General features: G+C 42.0%; 1 protein-coding gene across 1 annotated transcript in view; it reads right to left on the reverse strand.

The window, feature by feature from the left end:
- LRP8 (LDL receptor related protein 8) overlaps positions 1-24455 on the reverse strand; it is a 170669-nt gene that overhangs the window by 124253 nt on the left and 21961 nt on the right. The gene's annotated exons all lie outside the window — the stretch shown is intronic.

A 24455-nucleotide genomic window follows, 5' to 3' on the forward strand; every position in this document is an offset into this window, starting at 1 on the left:
AGTTGAACACAGAACAAGTCTGTCCCAAGGCTTGCCACTGATTCACGAGACATTCGGATGGTCCATGATGTTTTCAGGTTGGTAAAGGAAGATGGGATATCTTAAAGAGAGTCTTGGGCTCAATGAAATTGAGTTGCCTCAACCAGCAAATTCCTCGTGTGATAAGCAGTCTGGGGGAAAAGGCCTCAGCAATCATTGAGCTGCACAAGCAACTCCATCTCAGCCAGCACCTCACTGTGTCTTGATCTTGGGACCCCACTAAGTGGGCACAAAGCTCCCACACAGGCAACTAAAAGCACAAAACATGAATCAATGTTAAAGTGACCCTTGTTACCCAAGGAGTCAGGCTATGCAAGTCAATTCAGTAAATAGAAACAAAATGCTGGCCAAGAATCATTCTCCAAAAACTACTTTGCATGCAACTGTGTATCAGTAGCCAATTAATTTAGGAGATGGAGTACACTTTGCAGACACCAGTCCCATGGTAATGATGCCTGTACCAAAAGATCAGCAGGGGATGTGGGGGAAGGAAAGGGGTTAGGGAGAGTTGCCAGGCTGCTGTTTAAGGAAGAAGCTTTGATCTAAGACAGAAAAAAAAAAAAAAATATTAAGCATCCTTTAGACTATATCAGCATGGTTTATTTTTCAAGCTAGAACCTATTACAACTGTACTGATTGCTTTGAAGTTCCCTGGCCTATGTCAACTGTTTATTTATGATTCCATAATTGAGTTATGTCAGAAGTGCCAGCCCGGGAATTAGACTGCTTCCTAAGGGACAGCAAACATGAGTCTGTCTTAACTCCATGCTGCTTCAATGTGTGCTGTCAGGATGCGCTGGTTTCTGTTCCAAACTGGGCTGTTCTTCCCTAAGGGCTGAAAGATGCTGAGTGCTCCATGACAATGACACTAATAACTTGGAGAGAGGAAAAGGCTGCCATGGAACAAACCAGCATCTGCCAGCTGTGCTGCACCAGGAATGCCCATTTCACCCGTGGGAGCAGGGACAGATGGAGCTGAGCCTGCTGGTCAGGGCTGGGAACTCTGCTCCACCACAATCATAATACTAAGCAGTGGCGGTCAGAAGTGAAATATTAATAATTTTTTTTTAATTGCCATGATTTTTCCCTTCCCACAATCCAGCCATTCAGCCCATAAAATGGAAACTCCCTCACACTCCATGCACAGCAAAACCCAACTGAACCGAACCCACAAAACATTTTGTATGGGTGATCTGTCTCCCAGTCAGTGCCAGGCAGCTCCCTACAACACATCCTAGGGCTTTTTACATTCCAGCTTCTGGTTGAATATTTTTGAAGTATGCTACTGTCATAGATTTTCTTTCCCAACTTCTGTTAGCTTTGTTCTTGGCAATACATTTTCAACCATAACACAGTCATTAACAATCTAATCCTCTTTCCCACTTAGGGAGTTTTTCACAGCACTACACCCACTCCCCCTCACCTCACCACATAGGTGAACATGGGCATCTCTGTTACTCCTAGTCTTCCTCTCCCTTCCCCCAGTTTTCGTGCTGCAATCTGCCACCACTGCTTCCCTTTCTTCCATTGGACCAAAAATCCAGGTACAGAAAACAAATACTTCACTATGCAAAGCCATCATTACCTGCTTCTCCTTTCTCTCTTCATCATTCTCTGGAGATGCTATTACCAAGAGGCTCTAATTTTTAATTTTTTTTTTTTTTAAATACTCTCTCACTTCTCCATTTAGCAAACTCTGTACTCCTCAAAGCATAGTATCCCCTGAGTTTTAAAAGCCTACTTATGTTTATTAGAGGTCATTATCAACAAGGGATTCACAAACACCACTGCCTGTAACCCACAGTGCTTCTGTGATGTCAAGGCCCAGAACATTTAGTTTCCGCACGAGGAACTGGGGCTCAGGGAACAAGGTACCTGATCAGTGTCTCACACACAGGAAGAAGCCCAAGTCTGTAGTCTGAACATTTAAAAAGAACAAACAAAATGCACACACACACACAAAAACACAAAAAAAAAACACACAAAAAAAGAAAGTGCATACAAATTACAAATAAAACCCCACACAGTAATTTTTCCTCAAACACTCTGAGCTCACTAATGAGACATCAGTTAAAATACCTGAACTCTGACTAAATCCACAACACTTACTAATTTTAACCAGTTTCCTCTTTAAAGGAGAGGATGGTTTCTGCTCCACCTGAGCCCTGTTTCCAAGGTACACTCTGACCAGGGCATTCAGAGTCCCTGGGTCTCACCAGTGTGGGTACCAGGGAAGCTGAACACGTTACTTACAGCTCTTTTAATTGTGTCTCATTCAGACTTCAAAGTCCACGTCAGCTGCCAAATGCAATTTCTTCTGGGCTTTGAAGTACTTATATCCTAACTTCAAAAATTTCTCTGCCACAGTCCCTCCTTGTCAAATCATGGCTCACCAGCAACAAATGTCATTGACCCCACCCTCCCTCCCCTGCTACTGCAGGTGGCCTGGTTTGACACCGTGGTTTTAACTATGCCAAATAAACTCTCATACTGTACATTTAAAATTATTTCAGATTCTTTTAATTCTTTTTTTTTCCCCCCACAAACACCTTCCATAGCTATCCAACATTCAGTACACTGGCACTTTTCTGATTCATCCTTCATTAAAAAATAACTCTATCTTCAGTCTATCTTTCTGTGCAGGAGGAAGATGACAATTTAAAAGCTCTCAGTCTTCTCATCCAATTTAAGAGTATATTTGATGAGCAGTAGCATGTTCAAACCCAGTGTAATGCTTTGAGCTTGAGACATCCTAATATTCCAGAGTGTAACCTTGAGTCCCATAGCCCTGGGCATCCTAAACCTCATGGGGTTTGTGCTCCAGTATTCATCACCTCCTTTCTTCACTTATCTTTGGCAGTAGAAACATGTCTGAGAAAACTGCCTTTTTCTCTATCATCTGGATTACATTTCATTGTTTATTTCCACAAGTAATGGAGGGAAGTCCCACCAAACCACCTCTCCCTTTTCCAGACACATCTGGGTGCTGAGAGAGCGAATGGTTCTTCTGTTTGTGATAAAGAGTGCTCAGAAATGGCTCTGCTCTCTGGGGCAGCCTTGCAGAGTAGAAATGGTGATGAACCAGAATTCAATTATGTAATGAGAAATTGCTTTAATTAGCCAGTTAATTGACTCCTCGATTGCAATAACTAAAATCACTTGTTTTTACAAGGCACACTATTTTTTTCCTAAGGGCTCCCAGGAATCATCTCTGCCTCTCACTTCCTTCCACATCAACTAAAACTAAAAAGGATCCAAGAGCACTGGCATGCTGCAGCATCACACGTTTGATTACTACTTCAGAGCAGCCCCAAAAGAATTCATAAGATGGGGGCAGAGGTGCAGAGTAGCACCAGGGTAATGAACCAGTCTTCCTTTGGTGGAAAGAAGCCCAACTTGAAGCAGATGAAATGCAAATGAATTGAGCTGCCCTAATGCTGACTTCTTTTTACTTTTGCCCAAAGTGTCCCAACTCAGAAGGACCTGGATTTTTCAACCCTAGCAAGATCCAAGATCTATGCACATGATCAAGAGGGCTACTCAAATGTCAAAGAAGAGGTACTCAGTGCCTTGGCAAATGTCCTTAAGACACAGTTCAGGGCCAATCATACAATGATGCAGTTCCAGATGTCTCCAAGATGGTCACAATCCAGGTCACTTCTCAGCACACTGAACCCAGTGCCTAGTCCTGGATCAGGATATTGCAGACAGACCCAAGACAGAGGGCAGAATTTAGCCAGAAAGCTGCCTCTGTTTACTGCAAGTTTGAATTTGGCAACCCCTTTAATAGGGGTGTAAAATTCTGCTCTGAAACAAAGAAAAAGAGAACATGACTCACGAGTCAGGCAGTGCACTAGCACAAGGGAATTCCCTGATCTGGAACAGGAGGTACTGCTGCTGCAAATAGACTTCACACAGCAATGACAACTAAGAAGAGAAAAAGGGTCAGACTGGAATGAACCATTAGTCTCTGTGTCCCAGGACTCTGTGCCCTGGTTATCCCCCAGAGAGCTGCAAGGGTCTATGAAGAATATTTCTTGTAGCACAAAATCATCACTACCTGTTTCTGTAGCACAGAAACATCACTAGATAATTCCTAAGATCTTTCACTTCTTTTCTCCTCTTATCCTGTCCCATAAAGCTGCTGCGACAAGGTTTCCTGGTGTCTCACAATGTACACCTCCACCTGGGTGTCTTACCCAACACAGGATAGGCTTCTGTCCCTGGGGTCAGTCTGCCTCCAGGGACAGCCTTCCCCTTCACAGACAGAAGTACAGACAAGCCATCACTCCACAGGGTTCTCTCCCTGCTCCCATCAGTGACACTCTCTCAGTGCTCCTGCTGTGACCTTCCACCTGGGAGGTGACCTTAGGTCTCATGCAATTCAACCACTTTCCCTCCTCTCCTGATTTGCAGCAGGTCATCACCAGGAGGCAAATAAATAACCATAAATGAACTGTGCAAAAGGCAGGCTGGTGAGTTCTGTGACATTTTAAACATCTGTTTGATAGCAAGGAGGGGAAACCTGGATGAATGCAAAGTAACAGGGCACACTGTCTCAACAAAGGGCTGAGCCTGACAGCACCTTTTAAACGCCAGAGAAAACATCTTACCTTGCTGAAAGGAGAAGGAAAAAGAATCTTCACTGGAGATCACATGAGACTTGAACAGAAATTGCAATTTTTTATATACAAGTTCTTCTTGAAGGAAACCTTAGACATAATCAACAGGGAACACCTGTATGTTTGGTTAGGGCTGATGTTTTAATCTAAAGAAAGCACTCTGTAATAACAATAAAATCCACACCAGTGTGCTAAGTAGGTAACTTTCTTTGATGCAAGTATGTCAGAAATTACCTTGGCCCAGCATTCTGCACCTAAAGCATGTAAAAGTATCACCAAAAGAATGCCCTTTGGGATCTGAGCAGCAGCTGCTCCTGCTGGAGCCTGCAGAAAGCAGTGCACTGTCTAGGCAAGTGGCAAACAGGGGCAATAATCCCAGGTGCGATCACTAGTCAGATGAAACTCAGTAGAAGAGCTTGCACCAGAGAATAGGGACACAAGCAGAGAAGTTTGACACCCACTTTTGTACAAAACTTCCACTGAAAAAACTAACATCATAGCTCAATTTAAAAAGGAAAACCCATCAGCTCTTGAAACATAATTCACTATAAAAAGCCTGAAGAACTGGCTTCCCAACAAAGCATTGGCTCTTAAATGAACCAGACAGCTTTGGGAAGTACAAGTCAAGATAGATGGCACACAAATACCAGATACTTGCAGGTCCTGCACAGACGCAGCAAACAGACCCTGGATACAGAAGTGTCCAGAACCTGCCCCATTCCCCTCTCTGAAGGTCCCTAATACATCTGGCTGGCCCCAAAGAACAAGAACCACCTTCATCCTGAGAGACATCATCACCAAATACACAAAATACATATAACAGCACTAAAACAACTAAAACAGGCTTAATTAGAAATTACTATTAAAATATGTGGCAGGTCTTAGATATTTTTCCTTTCAGCCCAATAGCATTCCTTTGTTTAAAAACAACACCATTTCCATGGCAGAACAACAGCCATTACAGTTTTCTTTCAGTCCAGAATATCCTGTCAGGATTGATTCTGCACTAAGTCACTCCTTAAACCTTTATAACACCAGATACTCCAGGACTGACTGCGGCCGCCTTTAAAAAAGTACAGACAGTGCCATAGATGATTTAAAGACTGGAATAAATGTCATGTCTAAGGTGGTTAAGTGGAAATTTAAAATAGGCAAAATTAAATTACCCATGAGAAATACAGCCTGAATCTCTGACCTGAATTTGGTCAGAAAGTTTGCTTTGTCTAACTCACTCAAATCAGGAGTGCAAGAGAGAAAGGTAGGAAGGTTGGGTTGATACAAACTATGAAGAATGCAGGGTAATACACAGAAAGCTCTGTGCCAAAACTCAAAAGGGGAAATACTGTATATGCTGAGATCTAGAAGCAAGAGAAGGGTGTTTCTGAGAACCTCTTCAATATCCTGGGGGACCAAACAATTCAAAAAATCAGATTCAGTGACCAGCAAGGGATTAACAAAATCATTGCAATTTTACAAAAGTAATAAAGAATTGAAAAATAGCCAGCAAATCTGAAATATAACCAAATTTCTTCAGTAGTAAGTGCATGTAGGTATTAAACCAAGCCATAAACTACAATAAAACAGCAGATGCACTCTTCTGAGAGAAAACCTATTAGCTGCTAAGAGCCTGAGAAACTCATAGATGCTCTGTATGGCTATGGCCAGCATGTGAAACAGGCCAGTGCTCACCACCCTACTTTAGAAAGCAGAGGTTCATCAGTTATGGGCCAAGCCACAGTGTTTGAACATCCATGGCCAAAGGGCTCTATCCTCCCTGCTAACCCTTCATGCTGCTTGTAGGAGCACAAGGCTGTCCCCATGCCTTTGTTTGTCCCCCTGCCTGGGGTGGCTGCTCCTGGCAGGCCCTGGGGCTCAGCCACCCCTCCTGCCCCCGGGGCACACAGCGGCTGCAGAGAGGAGTGCGGAGGAAGAGGAAGGAGCGCTTCGAAGGGAGCAGAGCCACTGGAGCACAGACGGAGTTTTACAGCTCAGCAAAGGCCCCGTGGGAAGGGAGGGCTGGCAGACAGCATTGTGTGTGTGCTGCACGGGCCACATTCATGGAAACAAGGAAAGGGAGGCAAGCGACCCCTCCAGAGCCAGCAGAGCCGTCTGTTCATTCCCTGTTTGTTCGCTCTTTCAGACTTAAACGCTTGAGCAGATTTACACAAGTAAGTGCACTCGAGAAGTGGGCAAACTGAATATGAACACAAGGCCAACTGGCTGCAGTGTCCAAGAAACAGAAAATGGTATTAATCCCCTGAATTGGAGACCAAAGCACCGCCCGTGCCCCATGGAGCTTCCCAGTGGGGGCCCCTGCCATCCTTCTGCGGGGCTGCACAGTGGGGAGGCTGGGGGGCACAGCAGTGGGGGGCTGCCTGAGACACCCACCAGGTCTGGCCCCCCTGCCCAAAACTGCCCTACCATATGCAAGGGGTGGGCAGCTGCTGGCACAAGCCTAAGGCAATTAGCACAGAAGGAAAATAAGGCACTGGGAAGTACTTGAAGCACTTGAAAGTTTACCAAAATAGCTCTCCCCAAATACAAAAACTCAGAGTTACCACAAAAGGTGGCTCTTGTAGATCCAGCAGTCAAAAGCCATCCCTCTGGGAAAGTTGCTGCTTTGGGTAAGTGCAAACAGCACCACTTTAGACTTCTAACCCATCAGTCAGGAACTAGTTTGCAATGAGAACACTGCCTTCATGGGTATTTGTGCATGTGCACATAAAAGAAGATTGAGGGTCCAGAAATGAAAATGAGATTTCAAAAATGCTGAAATCCTACAGCTTGCGTGTCCTTCCCTGTCTGTCAAACCCGGTTTCTTAGGAATATATTTACAATTCCTAGACAACTGCTCATCAAACCCTATGCATGTTTTTGTGATTTTTGACAGTTAGAAAAGCATATATTTGTTCAAGTTTATTTTTATAGCATTCAACACCACATACCAAAGACTCTGTAGTATGGAAACCAACAGCATTTTCTTCTACCCAGCTGTAACTTACCATGCCACAGGAGAATGGAGGAAGAGATACCTACTCATATCTTCACTTCCTCAGCCTTCGTTATGCAGTTTTCACAATAGTAGTGAAAGACAAACTGTAAAAAAATTAACCACCTAGATGTTTCTCTTGGAGCAATGATGTTACATGATAGATCCTCATCACTGACAGAAGCAGCTGCTTGAAGTTCAATAATTAATTCATGTAAAGCTCAGCTGAACTGGATCAAGAGCCGGTACCTTGTTACTCAGCTCTAAGCACAGGCTTCCTCATAATAGCAGCTGCTTGAAGTTCAATAATTAATTCATGTAAAGCTCAGCTGAACTGGATCAAGAGTCAGTACCTGTTACTGAGCTCTAAGCACAGGCTTCCTCATAACCCACTAGCATCTTCTGGATCTGTCAGTGGCAGCAGAGATTTTTGCCCATTTTGCTGTTCCAATGACCTTTCCTTTTTGCAAATGATGCTGCCCAGTGCCAATTTCAAGGGATATCAGGGTGCAATCTGACCTTGTCTCCCTCTATCATTTTCAGCAATCAGTGTCAGCAACGAGCCTTTCCCTCAATGTAACAAATGCCTATGTTCTGTATGTTCCACCTTTGCATCTGACAATCTCCAAATTTTTGTAACTCTCCCTGCTGATATTGCTCCAAGCATAATCTTGAATTATTTGTGTTGCCATGAATAGTGCACACTGCATTATCTAGACAATGTATGTTTTTTAAAGTATGTTGCAGTGTCAAGCACACAAAGAGTTGTACAACCTTAGTTCTGCCCTCTTAGAGTCCACATTCACCAGCAAACACAGGAATTTCATGAGGGAGATAAGACACACAAAATAATTGATGAACACAATCCCAGAATAGAAGAATATATAATTTCAAGCAGTATTCACAAGCACACAGAGCTTCTTGCATATGTTTTTGTTCCTCAGTCAGTAATACAAGCCAACATTTTAGAAACATCCTGCTAGTCTTATGAAACAACCTGACAAAAGGAAAATATCATTTTTATCTCAGCAAAACCTAGAAAGAATTTTAGAGTTAGACTTTCTTGGTCTGCAGGTTTTCTTCCTGTTAGATTTCAAATGCTTGCCACAAATAGAGGAAGAGGGAAAGGTTATTTGCACCCTTCTCATAAACCACAGAAGTCCTTTAAATTGGGTTGAAAAGCATTAGGCATTCAGAGCAGTCACTATTGCTGGGTTTGCCCACAGCAGACTTGCCACATTCTGCAGCCTTTTCATCCAGCTGCCATGAGAGATCTTCCTCCTCTGCTCTCAGTTCAGTACCAGACAGCTCTCTCTAGGCCACTGCTGGAGACAGGTGACACCAGGCAATCCAAAATCATCAGGTGCTTGATGCTGTCACTGCTACTTGCCTTCACACCTGTCTGGACTGCCCTGGAATCAACTTCCAGAAAATGCTATGGTTGGACTGCAGTCCAACAGTGAGCAGCAACTCAGTCCCAGAAATGCAGCAGCAAGCAGGTTCCCTTAGGCCATTAATAGCAAAGGGTATTTCCAATGGTTCTTTCAAATTCTGCTCAAGAATTGTACCATACCATACCAACGCACCATACCACTAGAGCAATTTTTCTAAAACTCGAGGAGCTTAATAAGAAAGTGGAACATCACAGCACATAACTGAAGCTGCAGACACCCTGTCCCTCCTTTCCAACATGGAACACCCTCTGCCCTTTCCCCAGCTCCCATCTTGCTGTCTCTGCCTCCTCAGATTTCATTTTGGTTGCAGTCTCCTGACACGAGCAACTTCCACTCCCTCCATCTGCCCCCAGTCCAATGTGATGAACACCATGAACTGAAACCAAGAGTGTTCTCTTAACTTTCCACTGAGCTGTACTTTCTGTCTTCTCCATCCTCATCCCATTCCACTCATCTCAGCCAGAACAGTCAAACCCCAGGCTGCATCCTAGGGATGCCCAGAAAGCTGCTGATATTTCCAGAGCAGGAGCTGATGAACAAGGACACAACATTCCCTCAGTATTTCTCAAGGCTCTGATTACCATGACAGAGAAGAGTTTACCCTCCCTGAAGGGTCAACACAGTAAGACAGCCAAGGGAAGAATATGTAATGGAGACCAGCAGTCCTGCAAAGAGGTCATAAACACAGGCTGCAACACAGACTGTGAAACTCTGCCCACCCTAAAGCAACATCCCAGTTGAGTTGTGCCAACTCATCCCAGCACTGGCTGAAGATAACAAGATTGTTTCACAGTCTGAGGGCTCCTAACTTGCACCCCCATGTTTCTGTGCAGCCACAGCTGCTTGCACAGCAGCAAGGCTTTCATGCCCTTAAGCCAACTACATTTAAACCAGGTTTGAAACTCCATGGCTTGTTTTTCCTCAACAAACAAAACCTCTTGGTTTGACTAAACTCTTGGCAGTACACATCAAAAAAGGCTCAACTGAATTAAACATGTTTCAAAGGAGCTCAGGAGATATGATGCAGGAACAAAGAGCTGGCCAAAGAAGGTATGATAGAAAATGAAATGAAATAAAATAATGAAATAAAAGAAAATCCAGCACATTTAAATAACTATTTTGGAGCTAAATTCATTAGTTACTGGCATATTTTGAAGCTTTCTTATAAAAGACAGTGAGATCCCAAAGCAAAGCACACTGCTTCCAAGAACTACATAGCCTCCAAATTCACACAGTAAAATTAGTAGAAATAGGTCTGAGACTGGGGGCTGGTGGGAAGCCTGAAACTGAAAAGCCATTGTGCTGAACACGCAAAAATATTTGAGAAGCTGTATAAAATCTAGTAGCACTCTGGAGTCTTACTAAAGTTTTTCATTTTTTCTAGTAGTTTCCCATATTAAAAGCTTTTTAGGGCAGGAGTATGTTTTGCAGTGTCCACAGCAATGCATCATGCAACAGATTCCTGTAACTTCAGAAAAAAGCTCCTCTGCCTAATGGACTCTCAGGAAACCACCAAGTTGGTAAAAGCTGCCCTGGTTAAGAGAGAGAAAAGGCAGGCCATAGATCCACTGTGCTTTGGGGTCCAAGAAGGGACTCTCCTCCCAGGATCTCACTCACTGGAGATTCCACACAAGCTACAAATAAGTCTGGGGGGCACCTTTACCCTCTCCTGATTCAGGCTTTTCTAGAAACCACCATGATTTATTGCACAGAAAAGAAAAAAATAAAACCTGTTTTGGGATCCCTGCACTGCCCCTAACCATGAAGCATTCCTCGGGTAAGGTACAAACTCAGGCTGTGTCAAGGAGCAGTATCTTTAGATGTCTGTGAGGTAAGAGTCAACTGTTTTTACAAACAAAAACTAAAAAAAAAAAAAACAAAGAAAAAAAAAAAAACCAACTGAAAACAACAAAAATAGCTTTCAAAATAGTGAGCCTACAGGCAGCAGTAAGGACTCCTGGTAGAAAAAGTGCAGTTACAGTGTTTTGCCTCAGAATGTTCCTGAGAACAATCTTTCAACCTATCCTGCTTTTATTGTTACTTAAGAGATTTGGGGGAGGGGGCGGGGTGGGAAGGCACAACAACCTAAAACCATCCAAGATGAACAGACTGGTGTATTTTAAACATAATAACCCATCAGAAGAGGCTCCTGACTGTTCACACCTCACTGTCTTTTAACAAAGACATACACCCACAATCCTTCTCCTTTTCGGGAATTAGCAGAATTGTGGGTTTGTTTTTCAGTGAACTGATTTTCTATCTACTGTAAAAATCACCGTTCCACCTTCAAATAAAAAAATCAATCCCAGTTTGATCCCACAGAGGCACAGACTTTCAGGGGGGTATACAATTTAGAGCCATCTGTTCCCACACGCTCTATTCCTTTTGCTCCTAAGCAGGGAGAAGCCACCCCCCCTCACCTTAGTTCCATGTGGCTTTTCCATCCCTCTCCACTCCACCTGACTCCTTGGCTTCTCAGGCTCCACTATGAGCCTCCTCTGCCTGTGGGCTTTTTCTCCTCTCTCCACCCCCTCCTGCTGATTAGTGTTATTAAACACACCTGTCTGCCCCTTCATCCAACTGTTATTCCATTTGTATTCGCCCCATGCCCAGGCACACACGCTGCTAGACAATGCTAACGACATTAAACCACTGCTGGCAGGTGCACTGATGAGCAGGGCAAGAAAATAACATTGTCTGGCTGGGGTAAGATGTGCTAAGCAAGGACTGTGAGAGCAGAGCATCAGCGTGGCACTCCTGGGGCACCCCTGGGAATCTGGGTCACCCTGTCACCACATGCTGAAAGCAGAGCCTCACATGAGACAGGAGGAGCAAAATGGGCTTCAGCTCTTCACCACCACCAGAGCTGGAGCTTGAAGTGAAGCAAGAAAGAGGCACAAATTATAAAGGCAAATGCAGAGCGATGCATCCACAGAAGTTTTTGTTTTCTGTGTGTTTTCAAGTGAGAATCCTTCTCTCTGCAGGATGCATTGGCAGCTTGTGCCCTAAGGTAAAGAAATCCGAGCCTGACACAGAACCCAGCGAGTCACTTGTTCAAAGATTTTGCAGACCCTCCAATCTTCTCTTTACTGCAAAGTGTATAAGAAAATCTTATCTGAAAGAGTTGATTTCTCTCCAACATGTATTTGTCTTTATGTCCTGTTATTTTAAACACACTCCCCTTCACGGTCTTATCTAAAACTGGGAAAACTGTGCAATGTTCTCTGTGTTGTCAACAACTGTTCAAAATTCCACACTAGCAATGTGGACAGCCTGAGTGTAACAGCTCCCTCTTAATATTTTAAGCACAGAACAAGATTAAGTAGTATAATACAAACAACAGTGTGCATCAAATTCCCAGTTCTGCTGACAAACTGATGGAGCTGACACAGTTTTAAAAACTAGAAAAATCTGAAAAACCCATTTAATGAGGAAATGTTTGTTTGTCTTTCTTTGCACAGTTCTTTTTCAAAAGATAATTAAATGGTCAATGTACTGTTGCCATTTTCTTTATAACCATTCTTAGCAACGTCAAGATAGTGATGACAGTAAAGACGTATCTAGAAAAACCACAAACTAAATAAAGATTGAATAAGAAAAAGCACACATTCAGAATCACTCTGAAAATACACTGATTAGATTATTACTATAGGTGCATGTGTGTATGTATACAAATGTGGATAGTCTTGTCCCTCTTAAAGGGAGGAAAGACCAAACTTCAAATACTATCAGTATTTGAAGTGACACAACCTTTTGAACTTTAGTGAAGGAGTAGAACCCAAAGTTAAGCTTAAATTGGGAATTTAATCCACACCTTAAATACAATAAAGAATCAATAATCTGAAGTAAAGGTGAGATAGTTAAAATATGTTTTCCTTGCAAGGCAAGATGGTAAATAAGTGCCATGCTTCATTGTAAAATTTGGAAGGGCTTGGTTTTCCCACGAGCTAGATTCATCCAGTGCATATATAAAGCCTGCCTCCCTATAAAAATGAATCATGCTGCGTTGCATTGAAAAAAACCCAAACCCATCTGTGATGCAGCTATGGAGTAAAAGACAGAACAGAGTTGTAAACTGCCTCAGAGGAAGTTCAGGGAGGCTGCTTATAAGAAGTGAGTTAACAGCAGGCTTTAATTCATCCAACAAAGCAGCAGGATGCTGCTAAAAACAGGGAATGCTGGAAGTGTATAAACCTCTGGTGATACTACATCCAAGAGCTGGGTGTAAAGACTGGAAATTAAATTCTACATTGTTGAGTTCCCTTAAATTTGTATCTTGCTATATTGAGTTTGAGATTTATTTTGTTATATATAATCTTTTTAAAACTCCTTTAAAATACTTTCCTGAAACTACTGCAGTACATTTACACCATAAATTTTATACAATTTTTCCAAAGATGTTTTTAGTATTTATTTGATGCTGAGTGATTTGAATACATATTGCTGGTTTGAAGGATTAAGAGTGTTTACTCCCATTACATTTTAAAAGGGAGAATCCTCAAAGGATTTCAAAGGTGTGAGGCCTGAGAGACATGGAGTGGCTCCTGGCTGCCCATTCCTCCCTAGCAGCTTCTTCCATGGTGACAAGCCACCTGCAGTCAATCACACAGTAACAGACACCTGCACACCCAGGAGGAATCACCTGACAGCAAATGATGGATCACACAACCTCCCAGGTGTGGAGAAGTGAAGTTCAAAATGAACATGTACAATGTGTCTCAACATCCTGCCTGAGTCACATTAACTGCATGTAGCACCCCAGGTAACCACCCTACCTCTACATTTCAAGTTACCTTTCATTTAGTACTTAATCCCCTTTTTAGATTTATATAACAAAAGAGGCTTTCAAAACTTCCAATCCATCCTCAGCAGGCTATAACTTTGACATATTATTTGTAATAAAAATGCTATCATACCTGGAATTTATTCCATATCACTTGGCATATTTTGTTCAGCTCTATTACCAGCAGTAAAAGCATTTGCACATTTTTGAATGTACAAGAGATTTTGTATGGATGCATCTCATTTGTCCACAAACTCCCATGTGATGTTTTATGTGTGAATACAGCTGAGGGACACTTGCCTGTCAAAACAGATGCTCAATTCCTATACCAGGGAATGGAGAACAAATACAGGATTTGCTTTAATGTGTTCCCAGTGCATCCAGCCCCAGCTACATCCAAGACTTTTCAGTATAAATTGCAGCAGAAACTGGCTTAGAAATCAAGCTCCCATTTGGAAGCAAAAATCTGTCCAGAATTTGTCCAGACACAAACCAAGTTCTGTACTAGAAGGAATATCCAGGTAGGCATCACAGCTTCCCATAGTGACAGTCTCTGCCAAACCACACAGACTAAACTAGAACTAGTCACAGAACATAAGTGTTACATCTCAAAACTGGCCCTGTCCAAGTATAATAACAATTCTGGGGCTGATGTGTACTATGGCAATGGCTGTGGAGTCCCCCAGAAGGGGGGATGAGTTGGGGAAGGAAGGAAAGGAGACCGAGAACATCCTGGAAGTGCAAGGCCCACACCAGATAACACTGTGGTGGCTCCTGGCCAGCACAGTGACATTCCTGCATGGCACAGAGCAGGGCAGCCCTCACCTGAAGGGGTCCCAGAGCCAGCCAGGCTCTGGAGACACTGGAGGAACAGTGGAACACAAAGACCAAGCCCTCCCTTCCCAGAGCCTGACCAAAAGTGCTCCAAGGCAAACCACACTCCACGCTGAGGGCACTCAATGGAACCCCCTGCAAGGTTAGACCTCAAAAACAAATCCCACGATAATTTCTAATAAATATCTTGTGCTCATCCATGAGCTGTATCACCCCAAGCACAACTATTGCAAAACTGGAATTTCTAGAAGAAAGGACTGTTATCCTTTCCAAACAATAATACTGTCTCCCTTAGAATTATTGCACATTCCTCAGATGTAACAATTATGTTTATCATTCTATGCTTTGTCTTCAAACTGCTGTCTATGATACAAACTCTTGTTCTGAGCTAATACTACTGTTCCTGAGGGAGAAAATGGACAGGTTGCTCTTTTGGACAAAAATAGGATAAACCCTTTTCCAGTCACAGCTCTGGGATATAAACATTTGCTTTGTCTCCAAGCTCAACTTTACAAGGAGCTTTATCTTGCAAAGCACAGCAGCGGAGCTGATGCTTTATGCAAACCTGGTGTCATTAACATTTGAGAGTCCTACTGACAATGCCAGCTAAGGCATAAGGAAAAAAAAGAGAAAATCCTTTGATTCTAGAAGAAAAACTTGCAATGAAAAACAAACACTTGATTCACAAGTGCTGTAGCTGCAGAGGGAGAGAGTCAAGAGCTAATGTACCATAGTAATTGGATTGAAAGATTCTGAGTTGGTGGAATTTAGTGGCTGTATTAAAAAGCCATCTCCTCTTCAAGGCCAGGCACCAACATAATGAAGAAAAGACAGGAAACAAGTTAGGGAGTGTCAGGCAAGGTTAAAAGAAGACCCTGTTATCTTTACAATGGAAGGACAGCCTATTTCCACAAAACTGAGTTTCTCTCTCTTTTGCAATCTAGGGCTGGTTTTTATTACCAAAGTCAGCAACTGGAAAATACATTTACCAAAGCATTATTCCCATCATTATAATAATAAAAGGGTCAATTAAAACTCAGTTAAGTGTAAATCTGTTGTGCAGCAGACTTTAAAAAAGAATTCCAGTTACTTCAAGAAAAACTAAGTAATACTGGGCGCAGCACTGGTTACCTGTCAAATTCCAAATCTCTACTGTCCAAGAAAGTCAAATCCTTTTTTATTAATTTTGTTCCTCCCCTCCAGAATGATCAAGAAATTCAGAACCATTTCTCAGTCAAGCAGTGGTATAAGTTTCCAGAAAGAACTGTTTAAGTTTCCAGAAAGAACTGTACTTAAAAATGGAATTTCATGTTCACAGGAGGAAATAACCTAAATTGTCTCTGATTACCAAAAGAGAAGAATCAAGGCAGATTTGAAGAATTAGTGTTTATATTGCATCTATTTAACAGGAATCAACAGTTCTAGCAATTTATTGCATGGCAAAAACAGCAGCGAGGGTCTGATTTTTGCACAAGCAATTTGCATTAGAAGATGCAGCCAAGTCCTGAAGTCACATTACATCTGAGCTGCACTTGGAGCTCAGCTTTGTACACTCAGCCATGAACAAGCACTGGACACTCAACTGCCCGAGCGAAATCAAGGGAAGTTGGTGCATTACTTACAAGTAGTCCTTCAGCTGCTCCAACACAACATGACTTCCACAGCCAGGGTCTATGTACATACTTTTCAGTATATTCTTTTCATTCCTATTCTACTAAAAAAAGGACAAGAGAATAAGCTTTGCAGGGTTAGAGAAGGATAGATAACATTTTAGCTCCTCACAAGACAGGATAACAACCCGGTGAGTATTTAGAACAGTGACAGAAATAACTTCTTTTAACCCTCAGACTAAAAGGTTAATAATCATGTATTTCACATCTTATCAAACAGTTCATCTACAAGTCTTACCAGGAAGAGTCTTCAATACTATTTACACTCAAGACTTCCCATGTAGAAATGAAAATTTCTTTCAAGTTTTATTTCACCACTTCTCTTTCTTCTCTCCCCCAACCCTAGAACTGCTCATTGGCCAAAACCCAAGAGCTCAATACTGCCAGTTTCAGGAGGATTTAAAATACACACACAAAACACCATCTCAACCCAGGCCTGCATTCTGCAAAGCGGGTCCACTTTTAATTAAAAGCAGAATCTCAGATTATCCCACCCAACCACTAAGCAGTGTAACAAGTTTTCTCAGTGCCATTTTAATAGCCTGCTTTTTTAAGAAGCTTTTAATTCTGCATTCAGCTTCAAGACACCAAATGCTGCCAGCACTGTCTGATCTCAGCACGATAGGGAAAAGTACCACTAGGTCTCTGCTCCAGTATTTCTAACAAACATGGCTGAAGGAAATTATTTGCCTGGATTATGAGGCTAACAAGTATTCCCCAAATTAATGATGAACTGCATGAGTTTTATTTTTAACTCTTGCTCTTGCTGGTAAGAAACCACCAAAGCTTTCTTCTAAAAGCTCCGCTTCAACCACAGCAGGGATGATTAATTATAAGCACCCTGTCTGGGAGTAGAAAGAAAAGGAAAGAAATAGTTTGTGTAAGCTTATGGAAATGTGGCTCTGTGCTTCACTTTCTGCTTTTTCTCCTTGTCAAGCAAACAAAGCCGAAGGGTGGGAGGGGGAATGGCAGCACAATGAAACAGCCTTGGAAATTCAAAGCTGAAAAGATGTTCCAAATGATGAAAGGCAATGAGAGAAGGTTGCTCAGTTCTTACTCTGCTGCACCAGATAAGAGAGCTTGGGACAGGAAAAATCTGTTCCCTAAGCATGGTTCACTAGGGCATATCAAGGCTTCAGAAAAATTATTGTATTTTTAGTAATTCAGGAATCCATCCATGTCCTTCTTGATTAACATCTATGTAGCAATGGTCCAAGCTTCACTGAGGTTGCCATTTTGCTGTCTGGAAATATCTGTAATTACTTATACCAGCTGAAATGGTTATCTCAGTTTTTCAGTGTCTTTTAAAGTTGCCATCTTAATGAAGGGGCAAATTTTCTGACAGCAGATGGCAAAAATGTGCCTTAAAAAAAAAATCAGGAGACGAGAAAGAACAAGGAGAAAGCAGAAAAATTCATCTGCATGCAAGAAAATGTACATTGTACAGAAGCCTTTGAGACTATATACTTACTTCTTTAGACCTGTAATCACTTTCTTGAAAGAGCATATCCACAAGCAATAATTTGCAGAGATGCTTTAGCTACTTCAGCAGTAGCCAGCACCTGCATGTGCAGCTTCCACTAAAACCATAGGAGAGGGAACAAATGCCCCAGAACCAGGACTTGTTCCAGATTTTTTAATGAATGCAAACAAGTGGTAAAGATTATTATATCCCCAAATTAGAAGGAGAAGGGAACACATTCATTTTACTAATAAAATCTGCTGGTCTAAGCCACCTATGTTAGATCTATTTCAGAGCTTTATTGTGTCTCAGTGTGCCAGGACTCTCTTTGCTACATCACAGTTCGCTGCTGAACTATTTTTGAACCAGATTATTTTGGTAACTGACCTGAACAGTGGTCCAGATCCAGAACAAGCAACCTGAGCCCATTTCTGACACTCTCTAGGGGAAGAACCTTAAATATAATGATCCAGAGATCCTACAGAATCTCTAATACATCTTATATTCAGAGCAGGTGATCGTTTTCTCATGTTCACTGCATTAAAATTGTTTAGTTCACACTTGACTTACACTATAGGGCAACTTATTTACTCTAAATAATACATTTTCCTAGGACTGATAGGTAATCAGTACTTTTTTCTCTGGCAGCCGAAACTAAGCCAAGACTTGAAACCACAAAAGCACCAGACACACAGAGATGGTTGGTAAGAGCCTCCAGACCAGGAAAGAGGACAGACAGCATCTATCTTCAGCATCCTGGAATATATATATATATATATGAATATTATTTTTTGTGCTGGCTACAGCAGTCATCTGCCCTGCAGCATGAGAAATGTGACAAGGTCCCTGCATTCTTACCAAGTGGCCTAGGAGGTCTTGGTGTCTCCCAGGAACAGAGGATTCATGTTCAGTTGGAAACTGCACAAAGAGCACAATAGGAGCAAGACTTGTGGTAAGCAAGTTCCTTGCAATACTGGTCCTTTGCATTCTCCTGAATCCTTGTGATTACCAAGGGGGAGACCATGACAACAGCAAAAAAGCCATTCACTGCTGACACTGGAGACACAATAGCCACAAGGTGAAATAAATCACCCACTAGCTGTTTTATTAATGCCCCAGCCAGAAAGCACATACTCCACTGCAGAAGATGAAAGAGCCAAGTAAAGTAAGCTGCTGGTCGACAGGAAAGCATTAATATTCATTTAGCTTCTCATACACTGCCAGTCAGACCAGCAGTAGAGCTGGGCATTGCTCCTGTGTCAGCACTTAGCAGGGTTTAGGCCTTGATTATCTATGGAATTTTCATTTAAATTCAAGAGAAGTGAGTGAAGGCAGAAAGACTGACATTGCAAACCATCCACAGCCCAGACTGACAGCTGCCTGCTCTTGGGGTCAGCACAGAGGCATCCTGGAGCTCTGCTCTGGTGTCAGCAGTGATGGGAAGCTGATACCTCTGGAAGGAAGCCCTACCACCAGTGAGTGTGTAAATGAGCTTTTCTCTAGGAAGTAAACTCTTGGAGAAAGCATTCACATCCTCCTGTGTATTTGTACACACACAAGAAGATTTTTCCTTCCTTGGAGATTTACTTCTGCAGCTGGTCACGCCTAACACAATTTCCATTTCACTTCTCTGCAGTATGAATGCAAAATTGGAGACAGGGAAGAAAAATGGAGTAAAAAACATCACCAAGACTTTATGGCTTTATTTTTTTTTCCACTTTTGTGCTTTCCTAGCAAAATTTTCACAGTTATTCTACAAACAGTCTTCAGACCACATACATTATTTTTCTCTCCCAGTGTATAAATCAACAAAGTCAGCATTGGAAGTTCACCAAAGGTAAAATTAAACCTACACCAAAATTACTTAGGACAGTAACTAACTTAGAACAGTAAGGAACAAACCTATCATGTTGCCCACCTATAATTCCAGGACTCAAAATAACAATGGCTCAGACATCATCAAGTCTGTCAATAATAATAAAAAAATCAATATTGCTGTAACATATAACATTAATTACCTGTCATAAAAGGCACACACACACCCAATTCTGTTCTTCACTTCTGAATAAATGGACAAGCTTTAAGAAAAAGTACCACCTTTCATTTCCAGTTCTTTGGGCCAGAAGCTTCCTAGAAAGTCAGAAAGCTTTGCACAGGACAAGGTTACACATGCAGATTTGCAAGTCATGATTACAACACAACACTCCAGGGGTGTAGGTTTATTCCATTTCTATTAGGAGGGTTTTCCTGTCTATGAAAAAAAAAAAAAAATTCCTGTGTTCATGCTATATTCTGCATGTTCAGATGAGCGTCCCCCTGTTTTTTTAGAAAGAAATAGGACACTGAGACCTACATAAGATTTCTCTGAGAAATAGCATGCAAGACTCAAAATCTGCATGTAAAGAGGAGAAATCTTTTTCCTGTACATCTACCCACCCTCCTTTAAGTGAATGCATCCCTCATGCAACATATTGAAACAAAGGCTTTGAAAATTTAAGTTCACAGTCTGAGTATGCCACAGACAACAGCAATTCCTTTATATTCCTATTGCCTCCAGCAAATCTGAACTGTTTAACAGAGGAGGTAGAGAGAAAGTATTTTGATGTAATAAATGGCACAGGAAAAAAAGGAAATTAGGAATTCTGCATGTCTTACAAGAGATAGATCCTGGCAGACTAGGAAGCTGCAAAGTCACAAATAAATCAGTGAAAGATTGTACACATCAAATCGACCTCCAGTAGAAAACATCTCCAAGATCTGGGGTGGGAGGAAGGAGGTTTCTGCAGAAAGAGAGAAAATAAATTAGGTAACTCTTTTGACTGTAAGTACATTCAGAGGTTTTTATTAAATGGGAATTGTAGTTTTAATGGGTTATGATGGGTTATAATGTAGTTTAATGGGTTATAATAAAAAATGTCTTCAGTTTCAGAGCCCAAGATAAGCACTGAAGGAGATTATATAGCAACTTTCACTGATGATTTCCTATCTAGCTTCGGGTAGCATCCTCTTCAGCCCATCATACTGTGTTCTTCACAATGCTGAAAATGTGGAATATGTAAAATTTTCTTTAAAAAGGCTTTTACTTTAATGTTGATCTTCGTATACTTTTAAACCTAATCAAGAAGGGAGATTTAATTGTGAAACTGAGAGCAGCTAACAATCTCTTAAGTGACGCCAAGGTGTTAGAAATACAAATTACTTGTTGGTAGAATTGCCTTGATAAGGTTTAGGGCTGCACATGTTTCAGTTATCTCAGACACACGAGGAGGTTAACAAAGGCTGGGGAGAAGGAGGTACCACTGACAGTGGACACAAAGAATGGAAAATTTATGGGCCACAAGGGCATTTTGCAGAACTCCTGAGATAAGGGGAAACTAATAAAGGCAACTCAGCAATTGTGCTGAAATCAGCTCCAACTGGGTAAAAAATAATTCTGGCAGGGGCAGAGCATGACCACTGACCCAAGAAACCCACTGACTCAAAAGGAGAGGCACTGAGCATGCGGCCTAATTAGCATGAGAAGCGAGAGAATTATTAACCAATAGAAAATAGAATATTAATTAATATGAACTATGTCACTTGCAGCCAATGAACACTAATTCCTTTGTTTGCTGAAGTGTATAAATAGTAAAAGTTTTGATAGTTGATGTGCTTGATTTGTGGAATACCACTGAGCACACAGGTTTATGCAGCTCTGATATAAATAATCAATGTCTCTCAAGTGTGTAATTATTGGCCTGTTGCACACCAAGTAACAAATCTGATTTTTGAGAACAATAACAGAACGGAATAATGAGGATGGGCCTCCATGTCAGACCTGTGAACTCTTCCACCAGTAAGAAAAATTAATAATGATTAGAAAACCAGATTAACAAGAACTCATTAAATTGAAAATACCAGTATGTTTTGTTTTCAGTTTTAAAATTGTTTCTAGCCATTACAAAGTAAAAAAAGATCGCTGCGAAAGAGGCCTGTTTGGTTTGTCTTCCCTGCAGTTCTCACCACTCTATTTAAAACCACTCATCCAAACACAAGGTATTCTCAGAGGCACTATTGATAAAAGCCTGCACAGAAGCCAAGCGCCGCGAGCAGCTATTTTTAATTATCCAAACTGTGCACGGAAAACATGCACAGCTTTACAAGTGAACTTAAGGTCGGGGAGAGAAGCAGGGGTTAAAAAAGAAATCACAGCAACAAGCTATATGCTAAGAAAAATCTCCCTGTGGAACCTCCCTGTCTGGTCTAGGACCTGTGTCAGTCCAGGTGAAACATTTTGGGCTATTGTAAATGAAGATAAAACATATTGGCATCTGTGTGACAGACATGGTCACAAATAAATCAAGCAATAAACAGCACAGCATGCTATTTCTGGCCTTGTGCCTCCTTTTTGTCACATTAGGGTAAAAAGTTGCATTCAAAGACCACAAGTGCCTCTGAAACAAGAAGCCTCCCAACACCCCCCACCATGTAGGCAGAAACGCAGACAAATTCAAGTGTCTGAAGGGATTGTGGGATAACAGGGAAGCCTACTAACAAAAGCAGACAGCCGTTGTGGCTTAAGGAATCAAAATGAACACCCCAACATCCTCCTCCCAGCTCCGTGCCAAGGGTTTGTGATGACAGTGCTTGGCCTGTGATGACACTGCTGGCTACTGATTCTTTCCTGCCCCAACCCTTCCCTGTTGTTCTTCCCTGAGTCCTAAACAAACCCCAACAAGGTTTTGAGGGACAATCTCAGTCATTGCCAATCACAGCTTGAGTCACACCACATTTGCCACATGAAGTTTTTCCAGCAGAGAGAAAGAAAACATGATTCTACCAATACATCCAAGAGAGCTGAAGAAGAAATAGCAAAGGTCACACAGACAAAGAGATGGACTGATACAGACGTTTGTTGTACCCTTACTATACCCTACTCCTGTCTTTGTGCTTCTTCCCAGCCGTCAGCATCTAGCAGAGAATTAAAATCACAGAGCCAGGTCTCTGCTGTGTTTGTAGAGTGCCAAACACCAGGATGCCCTGGTCCATCACAGAACCACCAAGTGGCACTGGATAAGCCAGATTTTCCACATGTGTTGCCCCAGTTTGTGCTTTCCCACTGGCCCTTTATTTCCATGGGCTGTTTTGGCTGGGAATGCCTTTGTTCTCCAGTGTAACTGTCCCTAAGAACAAAGCTGCAGGATTTCCAAATCCCTCTGGAACAGTGACTGTCTGATACAGGAGGATGTGTCTGAACAGCACAGCAAACAACCTCTCAGTACAAAATCCACAGACATGCAACAACCTGGCAGCAAAACTCACCACTTCCACAGCTATCCAAGGGCTGAACGCCAGCTCAGGGATGGAAGCAGCACAGCTGTAAACTGGAGGATTGGATGATGATTCCCCAACGAACAGCAAGAGTTACATGCCAGAAATGCAGGGTTTGGGAACACTCAGAGACAAGCCAGTCCAGTGGACAAGGTTCAGTGTGGACTGCTAATCTAGCCATTGAGAGAGATGTCACTTTTTGTAACTAGACTCTTTTTCTCAGTAAAAACAGTTAAGATACTGCACTGTCATTTTAAATATTGTAATTAAAATGACAATGCACGGGAATAGTTTGCTTAGAAATAGAAGGCTAAAGATCCAAGGAATGAAACAAATAAAGCAGAAGATGTTATCTGGAAGTACCACAATATATTTTCTTTGCTTGCCCAGGCTGGTTCCTGGAGACCATGGTTGTCAGTGTCTATGCTGTCATCTTCCTAAGCAATTTTTGAAAGCGTGGAGCTCACAGAGTCCATTAGAGAAAGTGAAGTTCTGCGCTACAAACACTAAATAAACCCTATTTAAAGTATGTTTTTAAACCAATCTGAAGATTTACAGATTAAGTTAGTTTTGGAGGTATCTTGGTTCAAGCAAACATGGTACGTGCCCCTGCACACTACTGGCAGTTGTGACACTTCAAGGTAGCCCAGCTACAAGTAAACAAGATTAAATGCATCATACATGATGCTCACCCTTTATGCAGCAATTTTTATCCATTAATCCAGTGATAGCTCACAAAGGTTGGCAAAAATATTTACACTTTCATTTTAAGCAACGATGCCCAGAGAGGTTAAGCCATTTGTCCAATGTCACATAAAAATGCAGCTAAAGCCAAGGACAGACCAATTTCTGAGAAGCAGTGAAGCACAGACACCTCACCTCAATTCACTAACGCCCTGCCATCACATCACAACCATTCCTATTTGACTGGAGTCACACTTTTCCCAAAAGTCAGTAGATAAAGACATAGCAAATGATTTACACCTCCACATCTCACTGTCCATACGGTGCTTATTCCCTTCCCTGGTATGCAGACCCGTCCCAGGCCAGTGAGTTACACAGCCATCAATCCTGTCCACTTGTGTACACATGCTGGTTCCTGTTGATTTTTCTCATTGATTACATGGACACATCACAATTTTGTGAACACAGCCCAGTCCAGCAGAGCTTCAACTGCCTGACAGCTCAGACCAAGCCATGGGCTACTATGGGTTGCATATCCTGAATCCCACTGTGGCACTGTACCTGGAGCAGCCATAGCCTACAGTCACACACTGGCCTCCTAAATCCTA

This window comes from Pyrgilauda ruficollis, unplaced genomic scaffold (genome assembly GCF_017590135.1).
Source record: "Pyrgilauda ruficollis isolate IOZ18807 unplaced genomic scaffold, ASM1759013v1 scaffold6, whole genome shotgun sequence".
NCBI classification, from domain to species: Eukaryota; Metazoa; Chordata; class Aves; order Passeriformes; family Passeridae; genus Pyrgilauda; species Pyrgilauda ruficollis.